This window comes from Onychostoma macrolepis, chromosome 04 (genome assembly GCF_012432095.1).
Source record: "Onychostoma macrolepis isolate SWU-2019 chromosome 04, ASM1243209v1, whole genome shotgun sequence".
NCBI classification, from domain to species: domain Eukaryota; kingdom Metazoa; phylum Chordata; class Actinopteri; order Cypriniformes; family Cyprinidae; genus Onychostoma; species Onychostoma macrolepis.
Window position 1 is genome coordinate 1289089 of NC_081158.1, and position 17936 is coordinate 1307024.

Below are 17936 nucleotides of genomic sequence, written 5' to 3' on the forward strand. Positions count from 1 at the left end.
AGTCCCTGATGTCGTATGTTGCATGTTCTCTTGTTTTTATAATCGACAATATTGTTTCATTTAAGTATCATTGTTGAACATGTTCAGAATGAGCCAACAGACCATTTTAACAGGATAAATTGAATATTAACAAAATGTATGGGTATAGGTAAAAAAAAAATTGGAATTTATAGCATTTTGGAAAAGAGCTCTCTTGACAATCAGAAAATTATTTGTAGCCTATCTGTATTCAGATAGATCCGGAAATTACATGAAAATACCATTTTAAATGCAAAGCTGTTCGATTTGTAGTTTTCATTTAACAAATATGCCTTGTATAACTAAAGTAAGTATTCTTTTTTTAATTAAAATTATAACTTTGTAAATATCTTCTATTTAAAACTTTAACAAAAAGGAAAAATAACTTTATTCTTATTTTCCAGAGAAACTGTGTGTACAAATTTGACAAGAGACAAGCATCCACAATCTTAAATAAGAGCACTAGTAGAAAAAAAGAAGCTGAAATAAAAAAAATAGAAATGGAAAGAAAGTGTTCAGTAGCCTACTCATAGCAGAATTGTCAGGATGCTCTCGGAGCCAGGGAAACGAGGAGACGAAGAGCTCAGTAACAAGGATTTTATTACCAACTCAAGGCAAGGCAAGGCAAGTTTATTTATATAGCACATTTCATACACAATGGTAATTCAAAGTGCTTTACATAAAAGGAAGTGAAATAGTCATTAAAAATAATAAGAGATTAAAAATAATAAAAATCACAACAATAAAAACAAAGTGATTTAAAAATTGATTTTAAAAGAATTAAAAAAATTCTAGAGGATAAGGATAGAGAGTGATTATACATAGTGCAATCAGTTCGGACGTAGCACATTGCTCATTCAACAAATGCACAGCTAAACAGATGAGTTTTGAGTCTGGATTTAAAAGTGGCTAATGTTTTAGCACATCTGATGTCTTCTGGAAGCTGGTTCCAACTGCGGGCAGCATAATAGCTAAAAGCAGACTCCCCTTGTTTTGTGTGAACCCTTGGTATTTCTAACTGACTCGATCCTAATGATCTGAGTGGTCTGTTAGGTTTATATTCAGTGAGCATATCTCCAATGTATTTAGGTCCTAGGCCATTTAGAGATTTATAAACGAGTAAAAGTACTTTAAAATCAATCCTAAATGTAACCGGAAGCCAGTGTAAGGACCTGAGGACTGGTGTGATATGCTCAAATTTTCTGGTTCTAGTCAGAATCCTGGCAGCAGCGTTCTGGATGAGCTGCAGCTGTCTAATTGTTTTCTTTGGAAGGCCGGTGAGGAGACCATTACAATAATCCACCCTGCTGGTGATAAAAGGCATGAACCAGTTTCTCCAAGTCTTGACTGGAAACAAAACATCTAATTCTTGCAATGTTTTTGAGATGATAGTATGCTGATTTAGTTACTGCTTTGACATGACTACTAAAACTAAGGTCTGTCTCCAGAAACACCCCAAGATTTTTGACTTGGTTTTTAGTTGATTGACCCCTAGAGTCAAGGTATGCATTCACCTTGATAACTTCATCTTTGTTTCCAAATGCAATGACTTCAGTTTTCTCCTTATTTAACTGAAGAAAGTTCTGAGACATCCAACAGTTTATTTCATCAATGCATTGGCAGAGGGAGTCAATGGGGCTGTAGTCATTTGGAGATAAGGCTAGGTAAATCTGCGTATCATCAGCATAGCTGTGATAGGCAATTTGGTTCTCTCTCATTATTTGACTTAGTGGGAGCATATACAGGCTAAACAAGAGCGGTGCAAGAATTGAGCCTTGTGGGACTCCGCATGTCATGGTTGTCCACTTAGAAGGGAGATGTTATTATGTGAGTATAGGAGAGCATAAGTCTAAGTATGACCTGAACCATTTGAGTACCATCCCAGAAAGCCCGATCCAGTTTTCCAGTCTCTCTAGAAGTATGTTATGATCAACAGTGTCAAACGCAGCACTAAGATCTAGTAGTACCAGCACTGATATTTTGCCTGAATCAGAATTGAAGCGAATATCATTTATTATCTTAATGAGTGCTGTCTCTGTGCTATGATGTGCTCGGAAACCAGATTGAAAATTGTCCAGGTATCCATTTAAGTTTAAGTGGTTGTTCAGCTGATTAAAAACTACCTTTTCAATAATCTTACCTATGAACGGAAGATTTGATATTGGTCTATAGTTGTTCAACATTGTGTTATCAAGATTGCGCTTTTTCAGAAGGGGCTTAACAACTGCAGTTTTCAGGGAGTTTGGAAAAGTCCCAGAAAGAAGTGAGGCGTTCACCACTTCTAAGAGATCTGCTTCTAAACAGTTAAGCACACTTTTGAAAAAAGATGTGGGAAGTGTGTCAAGATAGCAGGTTGATGATTTAAGGTGCTGTACTATTTCTTTCAATATTTTGCAATCAATTGCTTCAAAAACAGACATAGTCACTTCTTTTTGAAATTGCGGTCGAATCTGTGTGACCTCTGCAAAAGTAGATATGCCAATCTCCTTTCTGATATTATTGATCTTCTCAGAAAAGGAGGAAGCGAACTCATTGCATTTACTGTTGGAGAGCATTTCACTGGGAATCTGACTTGGGGGGGTTCGTCAGTCTCTCCACAGTAGCAAAAAGAGTGCGAGAGTTGTTTAAGTTACCGTTTATAAGGTTTGAGAAGAAGGTCTGTCTAGCTGTGGCTAGTTCCACATTGAAAGCATGAAGGCTGTCTTTATAGATGCTATAGTGAATTTCAAGTTTTGTCTTCCGCCACATCCGCTCAGCTTTTCTGCATTGTCTTTTCATACTCTGAACTGCTGTTGATTTTCTCCATGGTGATTTTTGTCTGCCATTCTTCTTGCAGACCCTTGTCGGAGCAATATCATCAATAACATTCTTAACTTTTTAGTTAAAAGAATCCAGGAGAAGATCAACAGAGTCTGCAGAAATGCTTGATGTTAAAGATATAGCCTTCATAAATAGCGCACTAGTGTTCTCATTAATGCATCTCTTTCTGACAGAGACAGATCTAGATTCAGTGGTAACAGAGATCAATATATCAAAGAAAATACAGAAGTGATCAGATAGTGCTACATCCTTAACAACAATGGATGAAATGTTTAGACCTTTACTGATGAGTAAATCTAGAGTGTGTCCACGATTGTGTGTGGGTTCATGCACATGCTGGATCAGATCAAAAGTGTTTAAAACAGTAATAATTTATTTTGCAGTTTTGATTTCCGCATTATCTATGTGAATATTAAAATCCCCTGCAATAGTAAAACAGTCAGGAAAGGAGGAAATCATTGATAACAGTTCTGTGAACTCTTCAACAAAGGCTGGAGAGTATTTTGGAGGCCTGTAAATAATGATAAACAGAATGCGTGGAGCACCTTTCAGCACAATACCTAGATATTCAAAGGACAAATACTGACCAAATGACACTTGCTTGCATTGATAAACATCTTTAAATAGAGCAGCTACACCTCCACCTCTCCTAACAGTCCTGCAGACACTTGTAAAGTTAAAGTTAGGAGGGGCTGTTTCATTGAGGACTGTTGCACTGCAGCTGTCTTCAAGCCATGTTTCATTTAGAAACATAAAATCCAGGTTGTTTGTGGTTATAAAATCATTGATCAGAAATGATTTATTTTTTAGTGAGCGAATGTTTAAAAATGCTAACTTGATGGAATTACATTTTGTCTCTACAGCAATCTTAGATTGACGCATTACAGGCCGCAGATTAGATGGGTCAGCCGTACGGCTTGAGAAGGCCTTAGATTTTCTATCACGTGATAAAACAGAAATATAAAAAGCTACAGGCACACTGGGTTCCCGCTTGTTCTGTGAACATTTGTGAGTGTTGCTGCTAATATAGCGGGGACCCGACACATATCACTGAGAGCTGTTATCAGTTGTTTTTGGTTCACCTACAGCCGATGGAGGAGGGTTTGGGCCCTGGCGTTGTGGCAGCGGTCGAAGAGCTCTCACAGTAGGAGGAGGGAGAGCTGGGCCTGAAGTCTTTGGTGGTTGTGGGGCCCGCCGTTTTTTAGTTGATATCTGGGGGCTTGCAGCGAACGAGTGGGAGAGTTTGGTCCCAGCATACACCAGTTCCTCCATTTTCTGTGAGAAGCTTAGAAGTGGAGATTCTGGAGAGAGGGATAGTGTGATAGTCTAGTTATTATAAACTCAGGAACACAGGAGACATCAAACATCCAAAAACGACAATTAACACCTGACAAGACAACAGGGAAACGTAGGGCTTATAAACGGAACAAAATCAAACAAGGAGAACTGTAACAGGTGGGGAACAAATCAAACACGGCTGGAGACTAAAGAACTCATAATGACAGGAACAGGAACAAACCAAATATGGGCACGAGAGGAGGGGAAACACAAGACAGGACTGACAAGAATGACAATAAAGCTGGCTTGAACTAACTTAGATCATGTGTTGCGGGAGTCTGTGATCATTTACGAGTTTTTTTTTTTATCAACAGAGCGCAACAAATCATTTGGACCCTCCAAAAGCCTTGATCAAACATTGCTTTTCTTCTTGTATAATTAAATGTAATGCCATTCACGAAAAGGGCTAATGTAATGCGTTTTTACAGTTCGAAAAGGTTTGAAGTTAGGAGCGTTTTTAGGATATTTTTGTCGAGTTGATAACTCCAGACAAAGCTCTGATTTCTGAGACACACGCATAGACCCCAACGCGGCTATTCATTTGCGCTCATTTCATTCATATAGGCTAGTTTACACTCATTCAGTTTACACATCCAGGCCCATAGCCAGCTATGAGGTCCAGACCTCCGTAAATGTTTCATGTTCAAAAATAAAATTTGAAAACATATGAAAAATTATTTAAAATCATGTTGCTGAATAAATTCATGTGGCTGACTCGCAGCAGCTGCGCAGCGCTGGAGTGAAGGAGCTTGGCGCAAGTGCAGCCTCTACTCTGCTCCTCCATGTTGCCAGATCTAGTTATTATAAACGTTGCTGGACTTGTTTTAATACTTAATGTAACAGCGTTAATAAAGTAATTAAGGCATTAATAAAGTGGGAAGATGAAGGTTGAGGGTAGAGATTATGTATCCTATTTGCAAAATACAAGATTTAAACTTTTTTTGGTGCATTTTTTAGGAGTTTGGATTGTTGTGTGTTGTCTTCACTGAAACATGGCTAAAGAACAACATCCCGGACTCCGCCATTCAGCTGCACGGGCTAAACTGCTACCGAGCGGACAGAGATTCATCACTGTCTGGTAAGACTCGCGGCGGTGGCTTGTGTGTGTATATCAACAAAGAATGGTGTAACAATGCTGCGTTAGTATCAAAACACTGTTTGTCGCTGGTGGAGTTTATGTTTGTGAAGTGTCGACCGTTCTATCTGCCGCGGGAGTTCACGGCCATTATTATTGTCGCGGTTTACAGATGTTACTCATCCAGAATAATACTTCTACCGCCGCCGTTCCCGCGGTGGTAACATTTAAAAAGTGTATTTGCTGCCTTTTACCGCTAAGTGGCGCTTTAACCACAGACTCTGAAAAGTACGAATTTGAACGCGTTGGAGCACATTCCCTCGCGTTTTGCATAGCACTCTGCCGAAATTGGTTGCAGTTGGTCTATAATCTAAGATAAACTAGTTAAAATAATTCATATTCACAGAAGGAAATTTAGTACTTTAGTGCGTTTGTTATTCAGAACGAACTCAATCAGCATAGTAAATGTCAGTGTCACATTACTTCTCACAAATACAAATGTTTAAAATCTACATTTAATTCGTACAATAAACGTTACAGTTTCTACATGTCACGGACCTACTTTGTTATCTGTCCTTATTTAACAGGAACTAGCTACATTAGACAACTCCTGCACATGACATGCCCGAATTAGGAAATCGTAGAATTTTTTTATTTTTATTCATTCCTTCCTTAATTTTAGTGAAAATGTGAGCACATTGTATTATTTAATTCCCATTATTAAACAAGAAACGAATAAATAAAATCTGGCCAGGATTTAGCCAAAACAATTAAACAAAATAGCCTATACTGGACAAATTAATAAAACGTCTGTAATTTTAAACTCACAAGTTCTTTCATTATTCAACAAATACATTATATAACGAAATAGTATTTGTAATATAAAAACTAATAAAATTGTATTTATTTTTATTCGTCAGGATACAATTCGTTTTTAACAACGAATTTTCGTTTTTAACAAAACATTTACAACACAATAGGAAAAAGTGTCGCAGAGAGAGAGAAAAAAAGTAAGTTGTACAAAAAAGCCTGTTAGCTATTTTTATTCGTCTTGTCAAAATACTATAAATTCGTTTGACATTTTTCTGTTAATACAGTAGGAAAAGTGTCGCAGAGAAAAATAAATAAATAGGACATCTGTCATTTAAAATTATAGGTTAAGCAAAATATAAACAAAACCGAGTCCGTCCTTCAAGGACAGCGCATCATCCACACTTTGCTCCATCCTTATTCTACTGTCACTGATCGACAACCTTCCTGTTCTGTCTGAGGGCCGTACATCACCATCAGTAGCCTGCTCTGAGCATCACTGCGCACAGACCCCGCAAACAAAATACATGTTACCGACCGCTACCGCATTATTCCCGCGGCGCAAGAAATCTGGTCGGTCCCGCAGTTACTGCGTTAATGCAGTTAATGCAGATCTACTTTGCAGCCCCTACTTCGGAGCTCAACTCTCCCAAACCCCAACCTTCAACTGGAATTACACAAATGAAAATTCAGTCACACTGCTGGAGGCTATTTTTTATTTTTATTTTTTGCTTAACATAATATAGACATGTTCTATCTAAAACAAAAATAATTATAATGTGTAACATTAAGCAGTGTGTTTTCAGCTGCAGAATACACACACATTTCTGATAAAGATCTTATTTCAAGTTTTTCCGTGCCAGTGATCCTGCTGACCACAACTGGACGAATTAACTTTGGTTTTGTGTCCGAAAAGCAAGAGAATGGTTAGTCATTAATTTCACTTCATAATAATAAAGGCGTAATGCACCTCAAAAAATTACGTTTATGTATATGTAACCATAACAATTACTGTGTATAACATTAAATCAATGTTTAATTAGTTAACCCGCACCTGGACGCCAGCGCACTGAACGCTCTCTGTTTGCACATGTCATTGTTTACGAACAGATTAAATGAAACGTGACAGTGAGCAGTAATGGCGTCGGCGCGACGCCACGTGGGGGATGGGAAATGCTGAATGAATTCTCGAGGGATCCACCCTGCTTGCAGCTCGAGGCAGGGCTGCATCTCGTGGTAGTTTGATGTCGTGGGGGATGGGATCTCGTGAGAAAGTTGTTCATGGGTTCACCCATGTGGGCCCCAGATAAAATGCCTATTTTGAGCCCATGCCCACTCTGTAGCCCATGTGAAACCAAGGTGAATCCAAGGTGTTCAGTTCTTGATAATTACAGACCGGTGTGTTGGAGCAGGTCTATAAAATGCCGCTTGCTACCCGACTCCCGAGACAAACTTTCTCTCTCTCTTCTCCTTTACACAGCTGCTGTTGCAGCCATTACAAAAAAGTTCAGTTTTGGTTTTTAATGGCAAAGTGATTATATTTCGTTTCGTTTCTTTATTAAGTTCATTTAGAAACATGATTGGAACATTTTATGTTTGTTAATTACAAGTTGTATTTATTATCTTTTTAAATACCATGCGGCCAGCGCCAGACAGTGAGTTGAGCATATGTTTGATCAGTTTAGCCTTCTCAAATAAACAAGATATGGGACATAAAAAAACGTCGTGCATTTCACAATATACATTTAAAAATGTCAGATAAATGTGTGATACATATCAAATCGTTTGTGCTAAAGGTGGAAGCTGAAGCGCGCTTTGAAGGACATGGAGGCGCTAGCGAGATCACTTGCATTTTGTTTTTCTTAAGAATGGAAAATTAAAATGCGCTGTAATTTTTCCTCATAAAGGTAAGAGTATACATCATTAAAAGCCGCAAATAGTTTTATTTGTGTGCACTCACAATATTAAAAAAATGTGTTGCTTTTTAAAATAAAGAAAACAAACAAGCTCTTGATCTTGAGCAGGAACACTTCACAAAAATTGAACCGAAACTCAGCAAATACTTGCCTCACTGACATAATAAATGTATTTATAGAATGCTATAAAATACTACTTTACAATGAAATATTTCAAATCGAAAATTAAAAAGTCTTTCATTAGCCTATGTAATCCATGAAGATGCATTTCTCTCTAAAGGCGCACCAGTGAGGAGATATGGGGAGTAAGTGTGGAGCAAAGTGTGGATGATGCGCTGTCCTTGAAGGACAATCAACTCGGTTTTGTTTATATTTTGCTTAACCTATCATTTTAAATGACAGATGTCCTATTTATTTATTTTTATCTGCGACACTTTTCGTACCGTGTTAATGGAAAAATGTCAAACGAATTTAGTATTTTGACAAGATTAATAAAAGCCTATTTTTGTTCAACTTACTACAAAAAGTAAGTTGTACAACTTTTTTTGTACAAACTTTTTTTCTCTCTCTGCGACACTTTTTCCTATTGTGTTGTAAATATTAAACGAATGACAAGACGAATAAAATAACAAATACAATTTTGTGCAGGCTACACTTTTATTCGTTAGCCTATATCTCTCTTTCGGTAGCGGAAATTTAAATGTGAGATTCTGGAAACGAGATCTAAATTTAGTGAGAACGGTCGGGTCAGGAAGAAATTATTCTAATTAAGCAGACAGCGGGTGAACAAAGAGTGAATAGCGGGAGCGGGTGGGTGAAGGACAAAAAAACCCCAGCGTGTCAACCGTCCCTTTGCGCCACCTGGTGGTGATTTCGCGAACGACTTTCACATCTGAGTGATTTGTATTTGCCGCGGCGTTAATAGGCATTCTGGTTGACTACCTACTGTATATACAGGTGCATCTCAATAAATTAGAATGTCGTGGAAAAGTTAATTTATTTTAGTAATTCAACTCAAATTGTGAAACTTGTGTATTAAATAAATTCACATTTAACAAAAACCCACCAATTCACTATCTCAACAAATTAGAATATGGTGACATGCCAATCAGCTAATCAACTCAAAACACCTGCAAAGGTTTCCTGAGCCTTCAAAATGGTCTCTCAGTTTGGTTCACTAGGCTACACACTCATGGGGAAGACTGCTGATCTGACAGTTGTCCAGAAGACAATCATTGACACCCTTCACAAGGAGGATAAGCCACAAACATTCATTGCCAAAGAAGCTGGCTGTTCACAGAGTGCTGTATCCAAGCATGTTAACAGAAAGTTGAGTGGAAGGAAAGAGTGTGGAAGAAAAAGATGCACAACCAACCGAGAGAACCGCAGCCTTATGAAGATTGTCAAGCAAAATCGATTCAAGAATTTGGGTGAACTTCACAAGGAATGGACTGAGGCTGGGGTCAAGGCATCAAGAGCCACCACACACAGACGTGTCAAGGAATTTGGCTACAGTTGTCATATTCCTCTTGTTAAGCCACTCCTGAACCACAGACAACGTCAGAGGCGTCTTAGCTGGGCTAAGGAGAAGAAGAACTGGATTGTTGCCCAGTGGTCCAAAGTCCTCTTTTCAGATGAGAGCAAGTTTTGTATTTCATTTGGAAACCAAGGTCCTAGAGTCTGGAGGAAGGGTGGAGAAGCTCATAGCCCAAGTTGCTTGAAGTCCAGTGTTAAGTTTCCACAGTCTGTGATGATTTGGGGTGCAATGTCATCTGCTGGTGTTGGTCCATTGTGTTTTTTGAAAACCAAAGTCACTGCACCCGTTTACCAAGAAATTTTGGAGCACTTTCATGCTTCCTTCTGCTGACCAGCTTTTTAAAGATGCTGATTTCATTTTCCAGCAGGATTTGGCACCTGCCCACACTGCCAAAAGCACCAAAAGTTGGTTAAATGACCATGGTGTTGGTGTGCTTGACTGGCCAGCAAACTCACCAGACCTGAACCCCATAGAGAATCTATGGGGTATTGTCAAGAGGAAAATGAGAAACAAGAGACAAAAAAATGCAGATGAGCTGAAGGCCACTGTCAAAAAAACCTGGGCTTCCATACCACCTCAGCAGTGCCACAAACTGATCACCTCCATGCCACGTCGAATTGAGGCAGTAATTAAAGCAAAAGAAGCCCCTACCAAGTATTGAGTACATATACAGTAAATGAACATACTTTCCAGAAGGCCAACAATTCACTAAAAATGTTTTTTTTTTTTATTGGTCTTATGAAGTATTCTAATTTGTTGAGATGTGAGCCAAAATCATCACAATTAAAAGAACCAAAGATTTAAACTACTTCAGTCTGTGTGCATTGAATTTATTTAATACACGAGTTTCACAATTTGAGTTGAATTACTGAAATAAATGAACTTTTCCACAACATTCTTATTTATTGAGATGCACCTGTATGCATTGCAAATGTGGTACAATTAAAATGAGTGAATAATCAGTATGTCAGGGGTTCTCAACTCTGGCCATCAAGGTCCACTGTCATACAGAGGGTACGTCTCAATCAGCTTCATAGTTCGCTAGGTTGTGAATTAATTTATTGTGTACACAAACTCAGGCACTGGTAAGCACAGTGGCTCTCTACACACAGGTGACTATTTCCATCCTCATTGTACAATATCACTACTGACATCTATGCACAACAGTAAAACTGATATATTTTTTTTAATGCTATTTACAGCACATTATGATAAATACTTTGTTACATGTATGTGCAAGATTTCAGTCATAAATAAATATTTGCTAGATTAGACATTACCTGTCTAGTGATATATGTTTATGCTGAAATAAAATATTGGTTTGTGTTTTAAAATCTATCATGTGTCATTTTATAGCAAATTTTCTCTTAAGTTTTGAGATTCAGAACTTCCTATAAGGGAACATAGTGAGCATTGATGCTTCCTGGTTTTCACAGGTTTTTTAGGGAGCAAAATAAATTTTGTGATTGAGACAGCCCTTAACCACTGACTACTGAGCAAGGGACCCGAGTGATTCACACCCAGAGTTTAGGTCCACACCTGATCACGCTCACCTGTTTGTGACTTTATAGTTAGTAAAACTGATAAGTACTTGATTAGTTTGTTCAGGTGCACTGCACTATGTTGGAGCAAAACTCTGCATGTAAGTGGACCTTGAGAGACAATGTTGAGATCTCCTGCAATATATTCTGAACATGACAATTCAGAGAGGCAGGATAACTTCTAGATAGATGACTTACAACACTGGTGTCCAGTCCTGGGCATGGAGGACCAACGTTCTGCAGAGTTTCTGGTGATCCTTGATCAGCTGCTCAGGTCTGCTTAATTGGGGTTGGAGCTAAACTAAACTAAAAAAAGAGAAAGAAGACAACCAATTAATATGTTAATTTGATGTTAAAAAGTTAAACAAAGATAAAGTAAAAAATTTTGATTCATAAATATGCACAACATCTGAAAATGCACAAAGATGGGAAGAAAGCAATGTGTTTAATGAGAACTTTCAACCCACTGAAAAATAAGAAGCAATATTAAGTCAGATGCATTTTTATTTATTCTTGTTATTCTTATTCTTACTCTTGAAATAAGTTATAATTAACTTTTGGTTTATTGATGATTTTCAGTCTCTGAAATAGAAACGTTCTATCAATTATGGATGGCATCATACATACATCATATGTAACTATATTTAATAAGATTTCTAACACCGTGTCTACACCGGACGGCGCAACAAAATACAATAGAACCTATTATTATATGATGTTGTCTACACTAGATGCAGCGCGGCGCGACACAACAAATCCCTGACAGTAATCTGATGCCTCGTTCTATTTATGATGTACTGACAAAAAGTTCAAATGATTTTTAACAGTCCCTTTGTTGCATCCATTGTAGACACGGTGTGAGAGCGTGAAGCTTGGAGATAGAGAATGGGAATCTACGGCACTGTGCATTGCATTCTGGGTATACAATACAAATCACCAGAGGAAAAAATTACTATTTAAGTTAATATTTTTAAGAGCTTCTTGCATTTTATTAGAATAAATGTATTAATATTCAAATCCCTTGTGTTATTAAAGTTTGTGGTCAGTTTTTTATGTTTGTAAAATAAGTCTCTTATGTTCACCAAGAAAACTGCATTTATTTGATCATAAATAAAAACAGTAATGTTGTGAAATCAGTGTTTCCCCTAGGTTTATGACTTTGGCGGCGGCTTTGCGGAGGGGGTGTTCTGCTTTTTCTCGACATAAAAATAAAGGGGATTTAATATTGATAATAACATTGAAGACATTGTATGATTATTCCTTAAAGAATAATCAAGGGCGGGCCGCCCCCCTAAAATAATGGTAGGGGAAACACTGGAAATATTTAAAATAACTGTTTTCTATATGAATATATTGTAAAATGTAATTTATTCTTATTTTCGCAAAGCATGATTTCTGAAGGATCATGTGACACTGAAGACTGTAGATTCAGCTTTGATCACTTTTTAAAACATACTGAGATGGTATGGTATGAATGGTAATTTCACAATATTACTGTTTTACTGTATTTTAATCAAATAAATGCAGCAGTGGTGAGCAAAAAATACTAATGCATGACAAATCTGACCCTTAAACTTTAGGTAGTGTATATTTGAGGTATTACTTACTAGACAGATGGTTCATAATGTCTAGAGATGTTCTTCGACAGGAGATACGCTCCAACTCTTGTGCACGGCCGTCAGCATGGAAGAATCTAGGAACATAAACAATCTGTCACAATGCCAGGTTTATTTAAACTATAGCAGAGGTGAAATGCAAAAAAGAAAAATAATAATTTACAGAATATACAATTTAATAACAGAATGTACATTTTTAGGTTTACTTATTTAGTAATGCTCTTACAGTGTTATTTATGTTTGAACATCAAAGCCCTTTTAAAATAACTAACTAGCAAACAAACAAACAAACGCACACAAACACACACACACATACATATATATATATATATATATATATATATATATATACAATTTTGCAAAAGAAAATTATAGATGCATGGTGATATAGGCGATATCAGATCACCTGTGTTTTCTATTCAGAAATGTTGCTCCCTTCAGAAATGTTAAAATCAGGAACTTCTCCTGTGTCCTCCTGGGTTTTTTCTGATGCTTCTGAAATCACAGAACAAGTGGTACCAATATGTGTTTACCATGAAAGATCAAAACCTGTTTTCAGTTTCAGCACATTTTCACGCTCCATGTAACTGTGCGTTCACACCAGACGCGACTTGCGTGAATAAATCGTGCTATTCGCGCGTAGTTGGACGCTTGAACATTTTGAGTTTACTCGCTTTATTCGCGCGTGAAATTCGCTTCATACTTCCGACTGAGCCGGTCCCAGTTTGATGACCTGTTGTCCCGTGTCGGTGGGAGGATTTCCCGCCAGGACACCAACTACAGGCACTGTATTCCACCTGCAGAGTGCCTGTCCATCTGTCTCCGGTCAGTAAACTCTTTAATATTCTGTGTGATTACAAGTAATTAATGAGTGAGAACCTCCACAGACATATAGTCTTCACTCTTCTGAACACACAGTTATCAATACAGCACTTTAATGAAATGGCAATTAACTTTAGTCTACAACAGTCAGAGTGGGTTTTGAATTGTGCAGGTAACTGCTATATTATAATATTGAATAATAGTCTGTTTTTGCAATGTAGCAAGCAAATCAGAGCAAATGCTAAATAAAGGTGAAGTATTAAGGGCATTTTATCAAGCTTGTTGTTGTTTAACTGTAAAAAACTAAAGAGAAATGAAGATGTCTCAAACACCAGTATTATAAATTTATATTTGCTAATATGGAATTGCAGTCTGCATTTATAACAATGTTTATTTTATTTTTTATTTTCTCTCTCTCTTTCAGATATCTTGCCACTGGAGACTCCTTCCGGACCATCGCCAGCAGCTTCCGTGTTGGTGTCTCCACAGTCTGCAAGGTTGTCCCAGACGTGGTGACCGCAATCTGGGACTGCTTAGTGGAGGAGTTCATGGCTGTGCCCTCCACAGATGAATGGAGGTCCATTGCAGAGGGTTTTGAGAAGAGGTGGAACTTCCCGCCTGCTGTGGAGCACTGGACGGCAAGCACGCCCTGATGAAGGCACCCCAACACGGATCCCAGTTCCACAACTACAAGGGAACTTTTTCCTTAGTTCTCCTTGCTGTTGTGGATGCAAGGTATTGCTTCCGGGTGGTTGATGTCGGGGGATATGGGCGGACGAGCGATGGTGGGACTCTGGCCAACTCAGCCTTTGGCCAGGCACTCCGTGGTGGCACCCTCCATCTGCCACCTGACTGTTCTCTCCCAGGAGCTGACCACAGAGGACCCCAGCCCCATGTCTTTGTGGCAGATGAGGCCTTTCCCCTCAGGAAAAACCTCATGAGGCCATTCCCTGGGCGCAGCCTTCCACGAGAGAGACGAGTCTTTAATTACCGTCTCTCCAGAGCCCGGCTGGTGGTGGAGAACGCCTTCGGGATCCTGTCCTCACAGTGGAGGATGTATCACCGCCTCATAGAGGTTCAGCCTGATGTTGTGGAGAGGTGTGTGAAGGCGACGTGTGTCCTCCACAACTTCATGAGGAGATCTGCAGAGGCACCTGCTGTGAGGGGGGCGGTGCCAGGTGCAGAGGACTCGCTGCTGAGTCTCGGTCGGGTTGCAGCCAATAATTCTGCCAGAGAGGCCATCCGGGTCAAGGACAGCTTCATGGCTCACTTTTCAGCCGAGGGAGCACTCACGTGGCAACCGACCGAATAGTTTTTGTTTATTATATCTTGTGCTGTTTATGTCCTTTATGTTTTGCTCTTGTAAATATTCTCATCCTTTTGTCTTTTCTTTTGATTTACACCCTTTATATATTGTAAATAATCACATCTTTTCAACCTCTCTTGTAAATATTGCTATTTTTTTTTCATCCTTAACTCTTGTACATTTTTCATTATTTTTTGTTCAAGTTTAGATTGTTATATTTTTCTTGTTTTCAAATGATAAATGGAGCCAGCCTCCAAAAGGAATCCCTGTCTCGTTGTTGCATTCTCATTACACTATACCACAACACTGGTCCAATCACAAATAACTATTTTTAACTATACTATTGTGAGTGTATTTGCAATAGAATATAATTAGAATGAATGTACAAATGTTTGGCATAAGTATTCTAGTCTTAACATAGAAATAATATTTTTATGTAACAAATATAAATTATGATTTACTATGTTATGCACAAAGTAACACACCAAAAACTTTGATCATTGTATATAACATTTATTTATACAAAATAAATCAAATCAAATAAAAAAAATATATATAAAAACTATATACAAAGAACATTTACAACTATTTACATGCAGGTATAAAAAGGATCTTGCTACACGCGAATCAAATAAAAACTATATACAAAGAACATTTAAAACTATTTACATGCAGGAATAAAAAGGATCTTGCTTGGAAGAGGGAAGAGTGAGGGCCAAAGTGAAGGAGAGGAGAAAGGTGAGAAAGTCTGGTTCATTCCCTGCAGAGATTGCTGCCTCTTTTTTAAAACTTCTATTGAGGCTCCAATTGTTCCATATTAAGCAGAACTGTGCTGCTTTCGTAAATTAATTTGTGAATTTGAAATTTTATGAAATCTGTCGTCCGAGGCGGCAACTTCTGCAGGGAAGGGACCAGACTCAAGAGGAAGAGCTCATCCTCTGAGCGTGGAGGCGGCGCTGGAGCTTGAGGACGGGTCCGGAGTGCTTCCAGGAGCTGCCGCTCCACCTCCGATGGCTGCTCCCTAGGCCTTTTCTGAGCTCTTCTTCTTGGTGGCGCTGTATCAAATGATAACACATTTTGTACAATGAGAAGGCAGAAAAGGAGTAAACTCATTCACAAACCATCAGTGTTGTGTGAGGCCGAGTGCTTACTGTAAATATAATATGCATGTAAACATGGTCATTATTGCCTGTACACACCTGTGGGCACAGCAGCAGATGTAGTTCCAGGCAGCTCTTGACCGCATATATGACCATATCACTTCGCCAAATGATTTCTGTTATTTCAAAGGTATTACAACAGCAAAATAACCAAAACCCACAATGACACTGGCCAAACAAATAAATATAGTAAACAATATGATAAAAACGACAGATCATGTCCATGTTTTTGCCACAAAATTACGCTTTATTATGAACGGAAAGCACATACTCTATCTCTCCCGCGATCTCTCTCACAGACCGCACATACATAACAGTTACAGTTTGCACACACACTAGCATACATCGCGCTAATGTTGTTAGCGCTACTCTGACGATTTTATCAGTAAACAACTTAAAAACTACATGATTTCTCACAAGCGAGGTAACAACAACGGCGCTGTTCGTGAACAAAAGGAACTAAGTTTCACTATAACTAGAGACATTGCTGTCGAACACTATTGAGAGACACACAGAGGTAACCTCTCTCTCTCTCTCTCTCTCTCTCTCATAACTTAGTTATTAACTGTATTAACTGCATTAATCTGTTATTAACGGCTCAAGCCTCTGTTAGTAGGTTTAAAAATGACGTTTTGGGATTATCAACGGTGGCGCTGGATGAAATGCGGAAGAAATAATCCTACTCACAATAGCGATTTAAGTAGAAATACTGGACGAATGCCTTGAAATATATCATCTGATCGATGTCTTGAGGTGTGGCAACCGTAGTATAAGCGGAATAATTGACTTCGGTCCATTGAATTATTAGAAAAATAATGCACACCCGAGGTGTAACGGCCACTCCACTTCGCGTCGTGACCGCATCACCACCTCGGGTGTGCATTATTTTTCTAATAACCCAACGGCCCGTCGTCAATTATTCCTTACATATAATATAATATAATAGCTTTAGAAATGGTAAACGTGGTGTAGAAACAACGTTGAAAAAAACATTCATTAAAAACTAAGGCATAGGAATATATTTTTTCGTACACATATTTACAATACACATGTATCATGAGGAACAATTTTTTTACTTTGTTTTATGTATTTTTAAAATATATTTCAACATATTTAACAGTGCTGTATGGGTGTAATTTATGTGAATTTATTAATAGGGCTATACAAAGGCATATTAAAAGCAATCGTCCATATTCTGACTTGGTGAAAAGAAACACATTTTATCTTCAAGGAACATTCAATCTTGTGTCTGAAGTTTAATTACACTTTTTAAATAGCATTATGGTAATCAGAGAGCATAAAGAACGTACAAAAATCATGGTAATGAAATTACGTGCATGCGACGTTGAAGTTACGTTGCCAGTAAGTCATTAAGTTACCAATATATTACGATTAGAGTACCTTTCTGGGACGTTCTTGGTTATCCTGTTACGTTAGGAGGACGTACTGCTGACGTTGTGAGTTGGTAATGAGATGGTAATGGAATTACTTGCATACGACGTCGTGGTTACGTTGCCTATTGGTAAGTCATGAAATTACCAAAAATTACCAATAGGTTACGTAACAGTTACGTTGTGTGTTAGCTGGGGTAGTGCTGTTCCAGCAAACATGTGATTGTATCTGCCGAATATTTTTTCTGTTATTCGGATAAATCCGTTATTCGTTTTGAAGCCATTATCCGTGCCTTTCCGAATAAGGTATTCTGTTTCGGGCACATCCCTAGTAGAAAGTCTATAAACTATCAACAGAACACATACAGTCATCCATTAATTATTGTTCACTAGAGTATCAGATCTAATGAGTCTGATTATATGTGGCAAACTTTACATGAATTAACATTATATGAAAAAACTACACTGAGAAAAAAAAGAGAGAGAGAGAAAAAAAACATGCTGCACATATGTCTTTACCATGTTGCACATATGACTTTACCATGTTGTCTTATTGGAGGTGTGGCATAGGGAAAAAACAACTTGA

At 38.1% G+C, this 17936-nt stretch overlaps 1 long non-coding RNA gene across 1 annotated transcript; it reads right to left on the reverse strand.

Moving 5' to 3' along the window:
- Positions 1 to 536: 536 nt before the first annotated feature.
- Positions 537 to 14104, reverse strand: LOC131539493 (uncharacterized). Its single transcript, XR_009270886.1, has 4 exons — positions 13078 to 14104; positions 12663 to 12748; positions 11254 to 11361; positions 537 to 4139 (listed from the first exon to the last, which is right to left on the reverse strand). It is a non-coding gene; the product is annotated as an uncharacterized LOC131539493 (long non-coding RNA).
- Between the last annotated feature and the right edge of the window lie 3832 nt (positions 14105 to 17936).